This window comes from Gossypium hirsutum, chromosome A04 (assembly GCF_007990345.1).
Source record: "Gossypium hirsutum isolate 1008001.06 chromosome A04, Gossypium_hirsutum_v2.1, whole genome shotgun sequence".
Classification (NCBI taxonomy): Eukaryota; Viridiplantae; Streptophyta; class Magnoliopsida; order Malvales; family Malvaceae; genus Gossypium; species Gossypium hirsutum.
Window position 1 is genome coordinate 76,723,713 of NC_053427.1, and position 18,002 is coordinate 76,741,714.

An 18,002-nucleotide genomic window follows, 5' to 3' on the forward strand; every position below is an offset into this window, starting at 1 on the left:
TGTTGATTTTTGAGTGTCTTCTCGGTATTCTGAAAATGATTCTATGACACTGAGATAAATTTGGTTAGCATCTCCTCAAGGTTCAGCTTTTTCTCCTGCTGGTATGGTGGTTGCTGAAAGCCTGAAGGGGGTAGTGGTTTCTGATTTCATTGGCCTCCCCATGAAAAATTTGGGTGATTCATCCAACCTGCATTCTAAGTATTGCTATAAGGATTGTTTTGAGATCGAGGATTATTACCCATGTAATTTAATTATTCGTTCTCCATGCTGTGGCCATAGGATTGATATTCTGAATTACTTGATCCACCTCCACTGACTTCACAGTGCATTACTGGATGAAAACCTGCGAAGAACCAAGTAAACCATCAATCTTTTTATTTAGAAGTTCTACTTGGTTTGACACCATAGTAACCGAATCAACGTTATAAACACCTGCTGTTTTAGTTGGCTTAGTCCTCATGACTTGCCACTGATAGTTATTCAGTGATATCTCTTCAATAAATTCGTAAGCCTCTTCAGGTGTTTTGTTATTGATGGTTCCCCCGACTACTGCATAAATCATCTGTCTTGTCGAGGGGTTCACACCATTGTGGAATGTTTGAACTTGTAACCACCGAGGCAATCCATGGTGAGGACACGCAATCCATGGTGAAGACACCTTCGCAGTAGGTCTTTGTATCTCTCCCATGCATCGTAAAGAGTTTCTAAGTCCATCTGCACAAACGAAGAGATATCATTATGTAATTTGGCCGTTTTAGCCGATGGAAAATATTTTAATAAAAAATTTTCGGTCATTTGTTCCCAAGTAGTGATTAAACCTCGTGGTAACGAGTTCAACCATTGTTTAGCCTTATTTCTTAACAAAAAGGGAAACAACCGAAGACGTATGGCATCATCAGAAATGCCATTGATTTTAAATGTATCGCAAAATTCTAGTAAATTTGCCAAGTGAGCATTGGGATCCTCGTCCTGCAAACCATCAAACTGAACAAACTATTGTATCATTTGAATTGTGTTAGGTTTTAGTTCAAAATTATTTGCAACAATAGCAAGTCTAACTATACTTGACTCAGTTCCTGTTAAATTAGGTTTAGCATAATCATACATAGTGCGCGGAGTAGGATTCTGATTAACAGCAATCGTAGGGGGTAGTAGATTTTCTTGGTTTTTAGCCATCTCCTCAGTCGTGGTTGAAGTATCGTCCTCTTGCTCGTTTTCTGTGTATCTTAAGCTTTACCTTATTTCTCTTTGGTTTCTACGAACTGTGCGATTGATCTCACTATAAAAAAGTAATGGTCCTGATGGGTTTCTTCCAGTCATAAACTATAAAAACCTGCCAAGAGAAAGAAAAATTAAATTATTAAATAATAAAAAAATAAAATTAACTTGCAAGAAAAATAAATGGCTAAAGTAATAAAAATTGAGTGTTCCTAATATCTTAGTTCCCCGGCAACGGCGCCAAAAACTTGATCGTGATTTTGTGTGATAAGTTTTATAAATTTATAATTAATCGTTCTTGAAACTAACTATTATCACTATGTAGGCAAGTGTACCTATCGAAAAGTAGTATAGTTTTAGCAAGACCGGATTGTCGAACCCAAAGGAACTAAAAGTACTAGTAATGACTGTCTTTTTATTATCTAGCCTAAGAAAAAGGGAGTTTGCTTTGACTAACTAATTAACTAAACTAAGAACTCACAGAAAATAGAATTGAGAGATTACTTTTGGAAAACGATTGAATTAAGACAATACCTAAAGGAGAATCCACCTAGACTTCACTTGTTATTCTGACTCCGAATCAGACGATTTATTCATTTAACTTGTTCCGTAGAAATCCCTAAGTTATGTTATTATCCCTCTTGAGGTTAACAACATCTAACCCTAGGTTGAATAATTAAAATATCTTTCTAATTAACTCCCTAGGGTTGCATCAACTCGATCTATGGATCCCCTTATTAGGTTTTACCCTAATCCAAAAAAATCTTGTCACCCTATCTCTAGGCGCGCAACCAACTCCGTTTAATTATGACAAATGTACTACTAGACAGGGTCTATTCCTCCTCTGAATAAGAGCTTAACTTGAATCAATATCTTGGAATATCAAGACAAGAATTAAGAGCACATAATTAAGAACAAGCCAAATATTTATCAAACAATTTAGAAAATAATAACAAGATTCGTCTTAGGTTTCATTCCCCTTAGGTATTTAGGGGATTTAGTTTATAACTAAAAAGGAAAACATCTTAGAAGAATAGTGAATATAAAACATAAAGAAAACTCAAAACTCCTGAAGAGAAATTGAGGGGAGATCTTCAGTCATGATGATGAATCTGACTTCTGAGATGGATCAATCGGCTTCCTTCGAGTAATTCCTTCCTTCCTCCCTGGGCCTCCTCTTTTTCCTCCTCCTCTAGGGTGTATTTATAGGCTTTGGAATGCCTAAGAACCCTCAAAAGTGGCCTTTTCCGAATTGGACTAAACTTGGGCTCGACAGGGACACACCCGTGTAACATGCCCGTGTGCGATTACTTCAGGCCATGCTCGAGCCTATTAGAATGGCACGAGTGTGTGTTCTACCCGTGTTAGTCATGTGTCAATTTTGCCAAATTGATATAGCCGTGTGGTCTGCCCGTGTGAGGAAGTCCAGACCGTGTTGATTTCGTACGTTGGCCCATTTTCTCTGTTTTTGGCTTTTTTCTCGTTCATTTCGCTCTCCTATGCTCACCTAAGTATAAAACATGAAATTAAGGCATTAGGAGCATCGAATTCACAAATTCTAAGGAAAAAATCATCCATAAAATGTGTTAAGCATGGGGTAAAAATATGTATAAATCACGGTTTATTACAGAGTCATTGTCACAACGTTGGCTAATAGCTTGTGACATCCTAACATCAACTGGTTCGATGTCGTAACATGAATCATTGTCTAGCGACGTCACGACATGGGATTGGCTCATCCTGAAGTGGAGTCCAAATTTTCTAAATTTTACAATTTGGTCCTAATTCATACTCAGGTCATTAATAGAGCTTCCGTAAGCTCGATTTAGTCTCGATTTCTATTTAAATGACATCATATTATTATGATGAGATACGAGTGATTATTTCATGATTATTTTAATATTTTTAGTTTTGATTACAATAGTAACATCTTGTAGCTTGGTCCAACGATCGAATCGGGTAAATGGTGTAACACTAATAATAACATGCCTCATCATTCTTTTTAGATTGTATGAATAATATAGTATATCAAGCAACACCAAATTAACTCTTATGACTATATTTTAATTCTATTAAATAAAGAAACAAACAAATAAAATCAAATACTAAAAAGGGTTTGTCTATCCTCATCATCCATAAGTCCTAAGAGGAGTTACAACTAAATTTTAACCTAATATTTTTTTGGTGTAGTTTTTAAGATTGAAATTTAATAAAATTAATTTATTTCTTAATAAGATTCTAAAACCCCTAAAATCCTAGACCTGTGAATACAAAACCCTAAAACATATACTCTAAATATTAAATCTTAAATTTTATCCCTCATTAAATCTTAACCCCAACCTTAATCTAACATTTTTCTTAAAAACATAGTTCTTAAAATTCAAAATTCTAAAATATCATAAACCATAAATCTAGTTTAACATCAAAAAAAGTAAAAAATCTTGCATTATTATAATTATTTTTTATTTTATTTTTTTAGATAATATTGGGCTGGATAATTTATTAGCAAAATAAAACAAACAAAACATAAGGGCCCAAAACAACAGAACATGCCAAAAACTATAGAAACCCCAAACGATAACCAAAGTAGCATAAAAAATGCATAAAGGAAACCTTGAAAAGCAAAACAATTAATCATCCCAGCCTAGTTTGAAACCTATTAGATCATCTTCATTTCTATAACTCTCTTTTTGCTCTATAAACGAATCAGCTCCCCAAGCACAGGTTCCTTTTCAAATGAACTCCATTTCTGCACTCCTACACAGTTTCAAAAATAGTGACTCGCTTGTTTAGTCTAGTTCACGTTCCTAATGAGTCCTGAGGCCCCGTGACATCCTAGCAAAATTCGGCAACACATCCACTAGGTACACTGCTACTTTTTTTAAAACTTTCAGATGCAATATCATGAGCCAAATGATTAGATGATTTGGGTAGATATTTAAAATGTATTTCTTTGAAGACTCCCTTATTTTGTTGGATATCATTGATTATATTACTGATCTCAAATCTATCTACTTCATCTGATATGCATTTTTTAATAACTTCTAACGAATCCCTTTCTATCTCTACCTGCCCAACGCTACAGCTTGAGAGCATGCAAGTGTTTTTATCGCAAACGGAGATACAACTCCCCATGCAAAGTCAATTTAAACATAATAACTCCCCCTACCATTTCTGGCAACTACACCTGACACCGACCTATACTCTTTGGGGTCAAAAGAAGCGCCAAAATTTATCCGAATAAAAAGATCTAACAATGGAACCCATTCCAAAGTGAAACAATTCCTGGTAAGTACAAGATTTGCTAACCCATCTAACTCTAAAATGTATTTGTCTACAGCTTCTGTTGTCCATCGTCTGGAGTTTTTAGAACCCTCGTGAAGAGCTTTGTTTCTCTCGTTCCAAGTTACCCATAGCGCACAGCATGTCTTCCTACACACATTATTCGAACCGTTCTAGAAAACCTGGGTTAACCATTCCTTAATATTGAATTGTGATTGAGATAGAATCAATAAAATATTAAGCCTATTCCACAATTCCTTTGATACAGGGCAATCTTGAAACACATGATCAATCGTCTTTAGACCTTCTCCACATCTAGGACAAACTAACTTAACTCCAGTTCTTCTGTTGTAAAGATTGACTAAAGTAGGCAAGTAATTCCAAGAAATTTTCCATGTAATTTTCTATTTTGTAATTAAGTTTAAGTTCCAAAATTTTCTATAAAAGCCCTTCATGGAATTTTAAAAGTTGTAAAATGGGAATCTCGATTACAATCAAGAAGTAACATATAAGCGCTCTTTACCTAGAAGACTTCTAAAGGTTCCCCTCTCTGCACGATCATATCCTCGTGTTCCAACCTAGCTAAAGGAATTCTCAATATTTTTTCAGCAACACTTCCCTCAAAGGTACTCCTTATTAGATCCACATTCCAATTCCTACAAGAATGGTCAATCAAATCGTATACCTTAAATAAGTTACTATCACTAATATTCCCATAAAAATTGTAATTTGCAGCCCTAACCAACCACGTGCCCTCTCGAATTGAAATTCGGTTTCCTTTTCCACATGCCAACTAAGGTCATCTCGAAGTAAACCCTTTGCAGAGCATATACTGAGCCAGTATAAGAAGGAAGTCCCCCCTAACCTTGCCTCAAAAAAATCACAACTTGGATAGTGTTTTGCTTTTAAAACACGACTCAATAAAAATGCGGATTACTAGTAAGGTGCCAACCCTGTTTGGCTAACAAAGCAAGATTAAAAGAAGATAAACAGTGAAAACCCAAACCTTTATTCTCTTTGAGCTCACACAGCTTCACCTATTAACACCAATGAATACCTCTTTTACCATGACTTTTTTGCCACAAAAATCGTGCTATTATACTTTCCAACTCACTGCATAATGACTTAGGCAACAAAAAACAAAACATCGTATATGTTGGAATAGCTTGTAAAATTACTTTTATGAACACATCTTTACCTCTTTGCGACAAGAGCCGAGTACTCCAATTATCAATTCTCTGTTTGACCTTGTCCTTTAAAACTAAAAAAGAAATCTTCTTCCATTAGCCCACCATAATCGAAAACCCTAAGTACATTTCTATCTTATTGGATTGACGAACCCCCAACAAACATGAAGCTTGAATCCAATCCTCTTTAGAAGCATTTGGACTGAAACACAGTGAATTTTTCATAATTAATGCACTGACCAGAGTAGACTTCATATTCCTTCAAAATTTGTTTCATAGCAATAGCCCCTCTATCCGTAGCTTCACCAAAAAGAACACAATCATCTGTAAATAAAATGTGTGTTATTTACGAACCTCTTCTACTAGCCTTTACACCCTTAATCAATCCTTAATCTAAAGACAATCTCATAAGAGTAGATAAGCCCTCACTACAAATAAAAAAAATGAATTTAAAGGATTACCTTGTCGAAACCCCCTACTGGGCACAAACCTCTCCCCCATGATCCCATTTAATATCACCGAGTATGAGACTGATGAGATACACCTCATTATGGTTTCCAATCATCTACTAGCAAAACCCATACGTTTCATCATCTGCTTTAGAAAATTACATTCCATTCGATCATAAGCTTTACTCATGTCGAATTTAAGTTCCATAAAATTTTTCTTCCCTACCCTCTTCTGATGAAAATAATGTAAAATCTCATATGCCAATAAAACATTATTTGAAATTAAACGTATCGATATTAAAGCACTATGGGCCTCATCAATACAATCCTCTAACACCCTTTGGAATCGATTGGCTACCATCTTAGCAACGACCTTATAAAGAACCTTGCATAAACTAATAGGCCTAAAATTCACTATATTCATTGGGTAGAGAATTTTAAGAATAAGCATAATATTTGTAACATTTAAAGGAACTAAAGTTTTACCTTCATTTAGTACCTTCAAAAAATAAGAGGGAATATCATTCCCAACAATATGACAACATCTCTAATAGAATAAATCCGAAAGCTCATCTTCCACAGAAGCCTTCGTAGGACTCATACCATTCAATACCTCAAATACTTCTTTGTCTGTTAATTGTGCCGTCAACATAGTATTTGCGTCTTCAGAAATGCATTTTCTTGCCCCAAACAGAATATGGTCTATATTACCAATCCCTTTTTGACTAAAAAAGGGATTGAAAATAATTCCTACCAATGCATTCCATCTCAATCTCCCCTCTCATTAATCGACCATCCTCTCTAGTAATCCACCAATTCTATTTGTTCTCCTTCTGTGCGAAGCAAAATTATGGAAGAAAGTCGTGTTCTTATCCCTCAATCTCAGCCAATTTGCCCTTGCCCTTTGTTCCTAGAAAATTTCCTTTTCATCAATCTTCAAATTTAACTGAACTTTAGTATCAATCAACTCCACAATATTATTGTCATCTCTTTCCCTTTCCAACAAAACTCCCAGTTTCTTTGTTAATTCAGTTTTTATCCCCACTTTATTCCATCTAATTTCCATTACCTATCTTCCCAAGCCAACCCAAACCCTCTCCAACCTAGTAAGAATATCATCATCACCCCCTAAAGATTTTAAATCTCTTATTCAAAAGTTTCCTCCAACATCTACCATGCCTCGAAACGAAAATGTTTTGGTTGAAGATTGTATATTTCTTGCTTTAGCTGAATAAGAAGTGGAAAGTAATCAGAGAAAGAGTGTGGAAGCTAACATACCGTTGCATTAGAAAACAAAGCCATCCAACTTTTATTTGCTACCCCCTATCAATCTCTCTCTAATATTCGTTTACGAGAGATTACCTTTTTTCCCATGTAAACCACAGTCCAGAATATCCTACATCCACCAATTACAATCATTAAGAACCTCTCTAAAAGCCTCCTTTCGCCTTTCCTCCTTAGGTAGCCCATTTCTTTTCGAAAGAATATAAAATCTTATTCAAATCACCTCCCACAAACCAAGATAGATTTTGGGATTGACCTAAAGTCCTAAGTAAATTCCATATGCCATCAATACAATGCGAATTTAGAACCCCAATGAAACCTTTAAATCTCAATTTATTACCTTCCTTACCCTCCTGCACTTCAATATCAATATGATATTTCGAAAAGCTCCGTAGAATGATCGTGGCATTACCTTTCCAAGTAAGATTCAAAACCCGTCATGATCCATCAACTGCAACATCAATTCCATTCAAAAAATCACATCTCCTACGAAAATTCTCCATCTTTCTTGAATTTAGTTTTGTCTCTATTAATAAAGCAATTTAGGGATTATACACCTTTAGCATGTACCAAAGTCTCCAACAGCCCGTGACCTCCTCAAACCACGGATATTCCAATAGAATGTTTTCATTGTGACTGGTCAACTTGCCCTCTAGCAGTCGCTGATATAATATGATTACCTCCCAACCCCCTCTTACTCCTAATAACAAGAGATCCCAATTCCTCCCCATCAACAACTTTATCACCCTCTCTTTTAGGTCTCTTTTTCTCATCACTCCCTTCAATTATGCTCTCTTTCGAGTCATGCTCTATATCTGTCTGGTCATGTATTTTTGACAATCCCTCGCCAAAATGAGATGCTGGATTCAAATCCCCTTCCAAATTTACTCCTAACACAGGATCAATACATCTACCCAAATCGCAATCACCAAAAAAGTTCCCCATTTAACTACTTCCCCATCTTCTTGAAGCCACACGCTACTCATTGCAATGGCTCTTCTAGATTAGGCTTGTAGTGACAGATCCCAATCCATCTCAGCTACTTTAAACCCTAATGCCATTTTTTCTTGACAGAAGGAATCGATGTGTCCTAGTCGTCCACAAAAAAAAAAGAAAAAAAAGTGTCAAATGTTTGTATTTAAAACTAACATAGGAACAAACCCCAGTCGAAAACATAACTTTCTTCTTTCTTTTTAACGGTTTTCGAACATCCACTTATATCCTTATAGACAAATAAGAACATAACCATTTTCCCATATTTATGCCATCAAACTCAAAAAAATTCCCAAGAAAACCCCCGATTTGACATACTAAAATATCATTGTAAAAACCTGACGACACTCCATGAATTTCTACCAAGAAATACGCAAAAATTAATGGCACCTTAAGTGATGTTTCCTTCTTCTCCTACCGATGTAGCATCAAAAGATGATTATTGAAAGTCCATAGAGAACCCTTTAGTACTCTATCTAGAACCATCTTATGAAAAAAATTGAATAAAAACCTTTTATCCCCCAGGTCTGAGATTTGGACCCCTTTTACCAGATGCCATAAATTTTCCATTGTGCTTCTCATCGCCGAGAAGTGTATAACACTTGCCATAAAAAAATCCAACCAGACAGAGATAAATTTCCACAGGTACAAAGTCAAGATCCACCTATGCTTACAAAATCTCATCTTCCTCATCATCTAATGATAACTCTGCGAACTCTCTTTCCATATTCAAAAGATCAATAGGAACCAAAAAAGAAGACGAAAGAAAACCCAAAAAAACTAGCTCTGTAAAAAACCACCGATGAAAGATCACTAAAAAACAAACAAAACCTAAAAACACAAGAACATGTTAGAAAACAGTAGACAAAAGCGTGCTAGGAAAGTAGACTACTGATTGACTAATATTTTAAAATTTTTAATTTATTTAATTTATAAAAATTGATTAAGGTTAAAATATTGCTAAAGAGAATTAGTCTAGTATTAAAAAGTGAATGATATTAATTAAAAAAATTCAAAAAATACGAAGTAGCACATTTTTATTGAAGGCCTAAAAAATGACTTTTTAGGATCATCTCAATATAATTTAGATTTATAAAAAATATATTTACAAAGAAATTAAAAATTTTAAATATATATTTTTTAAAATAAACCGGGCTGGACTTTATAATAAAACAAATCAAAGTACAAGCTAAACCATTGAAGACTGGCCTACGAGGGTGAAGAAAAAAACATAATTAAAAACAAGAACCAAAATAATAAACAAAATGAAATTGAAAAAGAAAACAAATTAAAAGCCAGCCTAGACTTAACTGGCACCCACTCTTCAAAAGTAAACCCTAGAAGCTTGTGTTGGTGCCAGATTCTTAAAAGGCAAATGTTCCCAAAAAACTGATCTTTTACATTTATTTGCCTTTCCTTCTACCCAAACGTTCCCCTTTCTGCTATCAATTTTGTTCTCTTGGTCTGATGAGCAAAGATCCCACTCCGGTGTCATTCATTGTTCTTAAGTCCAGATAACTTTTTTTTTCCTATTTTTAGATATTTTGTTGCAAGGTTATGAGTGAAAATGTTTGCAGATCTAGGAACATAAGCAAACTTTAGTTGTTGAAATAATGTCTTTGTCTAATGTATATCATCAATGATAGCCCAAACCTTCGATCTGTCTCTAACACTTCTTTTTTTTTTGTTTATGATGGACTTTGCACCTCTTTCTATGACCACATGTTAGAGCTCCAACTAGATGTTTAACCATACTGCTAACAGACAGGCAAGGCTTTCTGCCGTGAACAGAGAAACTACACGATCATGTAGTTTCTATTTTGTGACTAGAACCACCCCTTGGGAGTCACAAATGACTAGTCCCGAAATAAATCTGTTCAAGTCTTGATGGAAAGTGGCGTCAAAGTTTACTTTAACTGACTGGGCGTTTGGAGGTACCCAGGCCTTTTCACTCGTAGATCTGGTAACATCCCTCTGTTCTAAACCATTTATTTCTGAAATATATATTTGGATCCAATTTACGATCTGTTTTCCCGTACAAAAGACTTATTCATGCTTTCTTATACTGTTCTTCAGTGTACTGGGAAAAAACCCAATTGAACCATTCTACATCAGGCATTTTAGGTAATGATAGTACCTACTGTAAGTTTAAGTTATTCCATATAGTTGCTGAAACTTGCCAATCTCTAAACACATGATGTAGGATTTTAGGACTACTACCATATTAAGGACAGAAACCATCCCCCCCCACTTGCCTATGCTACAAATTAACCATAATGGGAAGGAAGTTCCATGTTGCCTTCCACATATGAATTTTTGCTTTTGTGGGAATCTATAATTTCTATTATTTCGTATAGAGATCTTTAAGACCATAATCTATATAATTAGGGCTAAAGGTACCTTCACGTAATAGTTTATAGGCGATTTTGACTATAACTCGCCAAATGGGTCCCCTCGCCAAACCAGGACATCCTCCTTTCTCTCTTTCAGCAAAGGAATTTGCGAGATTCCGTTCGCAAGCTCATCAGGGAAGGTACTTCTGATCAGGTCTGCTTTCCATATCATGTTGTCATTATCAATATAATCTGTTACCACATTCAAACTCCTTAAATTAATATTTTCATAGATATGATAGGATGGTGAACCTGGTAACCATGCATCCTCCATTATGGAAATATTAGCCTCGGAGCCAATTCTCCAACAAAGCCCACTCACCAGTAGACCCTTCGCTGACCACATACTTTTCCAAGTAAACGAAGGTAAATTGCCCAAATTCGCATTGAGAAAACTAGAATTCGGATAATATTTTGGTTTTAAAACACAAGCTAATAACGAATTGGATGATTAATCAAATGTCAACCTTGTTTTGCGAGTAAAGTGACATCAAATTTAACTAGGCTGCAAAAACCCAAGCCTCCCAATTCCTTCGGCTCACTAAGATGCTCCCAAGAATACCAATGGATCCTACGTTTCCCTGGTCCTTTTTGCCACTAGAATTTAGCCATGATTCCTTACATCTCATTACAAAAAGGTTTTCGGAGTAAGAAATACACCATAGAATAAGTAGGAATCACCTGCAATACTAATTTAATGAATACTTCACGTCCCCCTTGGGATAAATAGCTAATACTCCATCTTTCGATACATTTTCTAAATTTGTCTATTAAAATCTGAAATGACTCCTTCTTGCATTGCCCCACCATGTTAGGGAGGCCAAGATACCTCTTTGAATCATCAAAATGTTGTACACTTAAAAGCCCAGAAACCAATTGCTTGTCATATGTAGAAGTGTAGGTACTGAAAAAACAGTAGACTTGTTGAAATTTATGAACTGATCCGAGCACTACTCATACTCTCGCAAAATAGTTTTTAGTACGTTTGTCCCTTGAGTTGATGCCTCACCAAACAAAATGGAATCATCAGCAAAAAGCAAATATGAAATCAAAAGTCCATTCCTACTGGCTCGTGCACCCTTTAACTAGCCGTCTCGAACAACAATTCTCATTAATGAAGATAATCCTTTACTACATAGTAGAAAAAGAAACGAATTCAAAGGGTCACATTGTCGGAGACCTCTACTAGGATGAAAACATTCCCCTACTCGACCATTTAGAAGAACTGAATATGATACGGTTGAGATACATCTCATTATAAGCTTCACTCAACGATTATCAAATCCCAACTGAATCATCATACCTTTTATGAAACCTCATTCAACGCTGTCATAAATTTTACTCATATCTAGCTTTAATGCCATAAATCCTTTCTTCCCTACTCGCTTTTGATGAAAAGTAAGTAGAATTTCGTAGACAAGTAATACATTATCAGATATTAATCTACCGGGCACAAACGCACTAAAGATTTTAAATATGAATAACTTTACACCACAAGAATAAAAAAGTTAAAAAAATTGTTAATAAAATGTCCACAATTTGAAAAAAAAATATCTAATCCAAATTTATTGGGCAACCATAATAAAAAAATAAAATTGAAAATTTTAGGGAAAAATCTTAAAATTATACATAACTTTGGTCCAATGTACAATGTTATACATGAATTTTGATTTGATCCATTTTCACAAATCACTACAATCATTATTGAGATAACACCATTTCGTGTTTACATGTTATATATACATATAATTATACTTATATAATATTAAAATGAATTTATGTATTAATTTTTTTAAATGTGTACAATTGAATCAAATCAAAGTTTTATGTGTATATTTCAACTAAAATCAAACTTTAATGTGTATAGTTGCACAAAATCAAAGATTATGTATCAAATTGCAAATTAAATCAAATTTTATATATAATATTAATATTTATCTCCAAATTTTATGATTGAAAAAAATTGAGAGAAATAAAATATTGGTAAAAAATTTAATGAGCAAAAAAAAATTACAATGAAATAAAACCGAGGGAAATTAAGATTGATTGTGTGAGGAAAGAGAAAATATTTTTATGAAAAGACTTATTGTTCTTGAAGTGTTTTTATAAGTTATTTTTACCTTGATTTTAATTTTATGGTGTCGTCTCTCTTCTTCTATGAATTTTTTTTTCCACTTTATGTATGAAAATAAATTAATAAAATTATTTAGGGATTTAAAATAATTTTAAATGTTTAATATTATATTTTTAAATTTATCTTGAAATTTCTAATTTAATAATCTAATTATTTAGATATAAAATATATTATTTGTGAAGTTGAAATTAATTCTTATTTAATAGATGTATATTTAAATTTTTTAAAAATAACAAATTTTTCCGCACACCACAACATGGATTATGAGAATATTCATGGCCAAATGGGCCTAACAAAAAATAAATAAAAAATGTATTTTACTTTCTAATACACATTTTCTTTCTTATCCAACTAATACAAATCTTTCTATATATAAAATAAAAATAAATATATCAAAGAATCAAAATAAACATTATACCTACACAAAAATACTCAAATGAGATAAAAAAAATTACCATGAAAAAATAAATATTGAAGAGGTAATGTTATATAACAATTTCCAAATAAAAATGACAGAAAATCTCAATTATTCATTTACGCATACCATAATTTCATGAGAAATTCATACATACAAAATTTTAGATGTGTTGATAAAACCACCTTGATAACTACTAACAAATAAGGGTCCAAAAACAGTGAAGAGTATAGGTTAAGGAGGGATAATGAAAAGCAGATAACAAGGGATAGCTGAAGTTGAATTAGGTTATTTCAAGCTGTCAGTCTTAACTTGTAAGCAAATTTTGGCCTTCACACCCTAAACATTTCACTGCTTCTAGTTGACCATATTCAAAACTTTTTTATATTTTTATTTTTGGTGTCCTGCTTTAGCCTGTTAAATAATAAACCAATTGTATCCTTACTTGGCAAGGTAAGTTGTTCATAGATTATAGTGCCATAATTCCTTCATTACCGTAGAAAGAAAGTAAGATTTAGGATTTAGAGCCACCAGTCTGCTGCAGCAAGGAACTGTATATAGAAAGAAACAAAAAAGAATAAAACTATGATTCTGATATAAGCAACCTTAACATGATGAGATTAGGGTTACTTTAAGGTTAAAGGAAGATTACCATAATAAAGCAAGTTGTTTGCTTACATTGGCATACTGTTTACATGTGAAAGCTGCCGTTTCATCAAATTTAGCTAGATCTAAGTCTTGGTATTTCAGGTTCGTCAGAAAGATAATAATAAAAGTAAGGAAGGCATTGGCTCTCTTGCAAAAGGGATAATTGCACCTTAACTTTGATCGTTTGGGCCAATTTTTTTAACTTGAAACTTTTTTTCTCAAACTGACCCAATATTTGAAGTGGGCTTGGACTGAAAAGACTGTTGGGATTGGTCCTAAAAACTTGAAGATTGTTATTATTAAACTTTGTTTCTTTTCTTTTGTAATCTTTCTTTGAGCCTTATATATATCCATAATTGGATGCTTAAATATGTTGTAACACATAAGTATGGGGTGGTTTGGTATTGCAGAGAGACGCTATTTTACTCTTAGAAGGGTCGAGGGACGCTTGTGTTGAATCAAGAGATGATGATAAAATCATGAAGCATCCCTTGGGGCTTGCTTTGAAGAGACTGTCTACGGCTCTTACCCCAAATGATTGTTTTGATAAAGCTTTAAGGGCTATTTGTGTTGCATTCAATCATCAATGAAGGGTTGTGGCACATTTTTCACTCACCATGAGAGTGGCCGATGAAAATTCCTTGATTTTTACAAGTTACTCGCATTATGTTGACATAATGGTGCATTTCACATCCAAAATTTCATGATTTTTACGGCATACTGAAAATTACATGATTATCCAATTGAAGAAGCTAAAAGCTTCTAAATATCAAATGTTGACAATCTTTCACTTCATATTGTCGTAAATTGTTAATGTCAGAACCATCCCAAATGCAAATCTCCAACGTCCAAAGACATGTCATAATCACCTTAACAATTTTTTATTTATTTTTTATTACATCAACTATTCTTCTGGTATACTTTTTGGTCAAAAATATTTAATGGTGTTCCATTGACTTTGACCAGCCAAAAAGTATTAAAAACATTAAAAGTGGTAAAAAATATTAAAATTAAATAATTATAAAATCATAAACATTATTAAACACTAAATTTTAAATAACACGAGTAAATATATGGTTAAAGTATCATGTATAAAAAGTTGAATTGAATTTTGTCCTGCCTATTTAAAAAATGTACAAATTAGGCCATATATGTTAAATCAAATATTAAACTGGTCTTTTTATTAAAAATTCTATCCATTTCTACAGTTAAAAACTAGTCTATGTACATCAACATGAGGTACAAGTGGCATGTCACATGTCTCTATTGGTTATTCCATTAGGCATGTTAGTTTTTAATAGTATAGATCAATGAAATTTTTAACAAAAATAATCAATTTACTATTTGTTTTAACATATAAAGATAAATTTATCTATTTTTTTAATAAAAAAATAAAATATTATCTAACAAGACTTCCATAATATTTTTACTGTAGAGAACATAAAAGTTAAACAACCTACTTAGAACCTTGAAACCATCCATTATATAAAACAGATTGAGATGACATATTCGGATTTTTTAGTGCAGGTATGATCTCTAATTTAGGGTTTAAGTCATAATTAAAATAAAATAATACAACAAAAGAACTAATTTCATATTCGTATCATGTTCTACAGCAGGTATGATCTCCAGCACAGGCAAAGATAGAAAAATATTTTAAGGTTAGAAATTAAATTTTAAATTTTAATATAACTTTTAAAGAATTAAATTAAAATTTTATTATTTTTAAGGCATAAAGTATAATTTTATTTTTATTAATTTAAAATTTTTAAATTTTTAAAGAGCATAAATAGATAAATTTTCATTTTAAAAGGAGGGGTTCCTACCAGCATGTAGATATCTCTAATAACATCTCTATGCATCAAATGAATTCTAAACACAAAAATGGGAAAGAAAATTTCCAGATTCCCGGTCTTCAAGCTTAAATTTCTGAAAGTTGAAATTATTTATGAAATTACTATCAGTAATTAAGAAAAGGAAAATCCCATTAAAATTAATTATGCATGCAAATGGGTTTTACGTTTCCAATTGAAGAGAACTTTATACTTTAAACGAATCCTAATTGTTTAATAAAAGGATGTTGAAGTGGTTGATGTGAAATAAGTGGCATTATTAAGAGATGAATTCCACCTTTTGCTCATTCATATCAATAGTGTCATCCATCAAACTTTTATTCCACCACATGAAATATATGCCCACTGTCTAATTCCTACTTTTTTGGGTATATGAATCTATTTCATATTCGGCCCAAAACCTACTCAATCCACACCCCGGTGAGGTCTCATTAAATTTTTTTTAAATTTAATTATTGTACAATTAAAATAAAATTAATATTTTTTATTTTAAACAATAATTTACAGAAAGCTTTTATGATTTTGTAAATAATTTTGCAATCTAATTATGGTGAACAAAATTATTGGTTATACATTAATATTTTATAATTATTAATTTTTATATTGTGAAATTTGCTATCACTATTTTCTTTCTCGTAGCTAAATTAAAAATATTATTTTTAAAATGCTTGCAATTCTAGAAACATGACTTGTGAATTAACTTGAAAGTGTAAAATTTATGTTACAATAATGATGACATTTGTTAATGCCACTTATGAAATTTATCCTTCTTATCCTATCTATCATCATTTACTACTTTGTAAAGAATTATTTATTATATTTTTAATTAATTACTAATATGTGACTACAATCTTCTTTTAATTATTTTTCAAGAAATTTTTTATTTACTTAATATTTTATTAATTTAAAAGTTTTAAATTAAATTGTGAATTAATTGGTTAGGTAACTTATACAAAAGTTATTTAACATCTGTAAATATAAATGTTTTTTTTTTATTTATTAATAGCTTAGGTAACTTATACAATTATAATATGAAGTTGACCATTACATTGTTAATTGCTTAATATTATTTTTATATCATTAATGAAGTTAAAATGCTTAATATTTGTCTCTTAAAAATATTATCTTCTTAAAACTCAATTTTTTTATCATTTACATTAATGAATAATATTTGATACACTATCAGTGGAATTCTTAAACTCTACAAATAAGATCAGGGGTTTGACAAGTGTTTTATAAGAGTATATGATAGGTGCTAAAAGTAACATGTTTTAGTCTCATTATTAATGTGTTTTTGGGTGATTATTCGATATTAATGGTGAATTTTATGCTTCTAATTCTTTAAATTCATGTTTTTATACTTAAGAGAGCATTTGACAACAAAATGAGCGAAAAATGGAAATTTGAAGTAAGGTACAAGAGCCACACGAGCTAACCCCTTCCACATGGCCTGTCCACTTTGCGATTTGCACTCTAAACTTGCAGTAAAACACGATTTTTTGGTTTTTTTTGGGCATTCTAAGACATATATGTGACAAAAATAAGAAGATACGAGTGAATCGTCATATAATACTCAAGAAAACAACTCGAAAAATACCATTGAAGCCTATTCTAAAACATATTTCCGTCAAGATTGAAGACTTCCAATTGATTTCTTAAGAGATTATTATGAGTTTCTTTATTTCTTTCGGTTATACTATCTTTGGGATGTTTTTATTTGCAAGTATGAACTAATTTTCTAAATACCTAGGGGAAACGAACCCTATGAGAGATTATGTCATTTGATTTTTATTTTACACAATAAATACTTAGATATTCTTCTCAATTATGTGTGTTTAATTCTTGGTTTGATATTTCTAAATTATTGATCCATGTTGATGTACTTAAATCAGAGGAGGAATAGACCATGTTTAAGAGTAGATCTTATGTAATTTAATGGAGTTGCATGCTATCATAGAAATAGGACAACTTAAATCAATCGGATTAGAGTCAAATCTAATAGAGGAATCCATAGCTTGAGTTAATGCGATAATAGAGGTTTTAATTAGAAAGAAATTTCAATTAATCAACCTAGAGTTAGTTGCTCTTACTCTCGAAAGATATATTAACATAATTTAGAGATTTCTAGAGATCAAGATATTAAGTA

The 18,002-nt window shown here is 32.4% G+C and overlaps 1 non-coding gene across 1 annotated transcript; it reads left to right on the forward strand.

Annotated features, from left to right (window-relative positions):
- Window positions 1-640: 640 nt before the first annotated feature.
- LOC121228743 (small nucleolar RNA R71) lies at window positions 641-746 on the forward strand. Its single transcript, XR_005926318.1, has one exon. It is a non-coding gene; the product is annotated as a small nucleolar RNA R71 (small nucleolar RNA).
- Window positions 747-18,002: the final 17,256 nt, after the last annotated feature.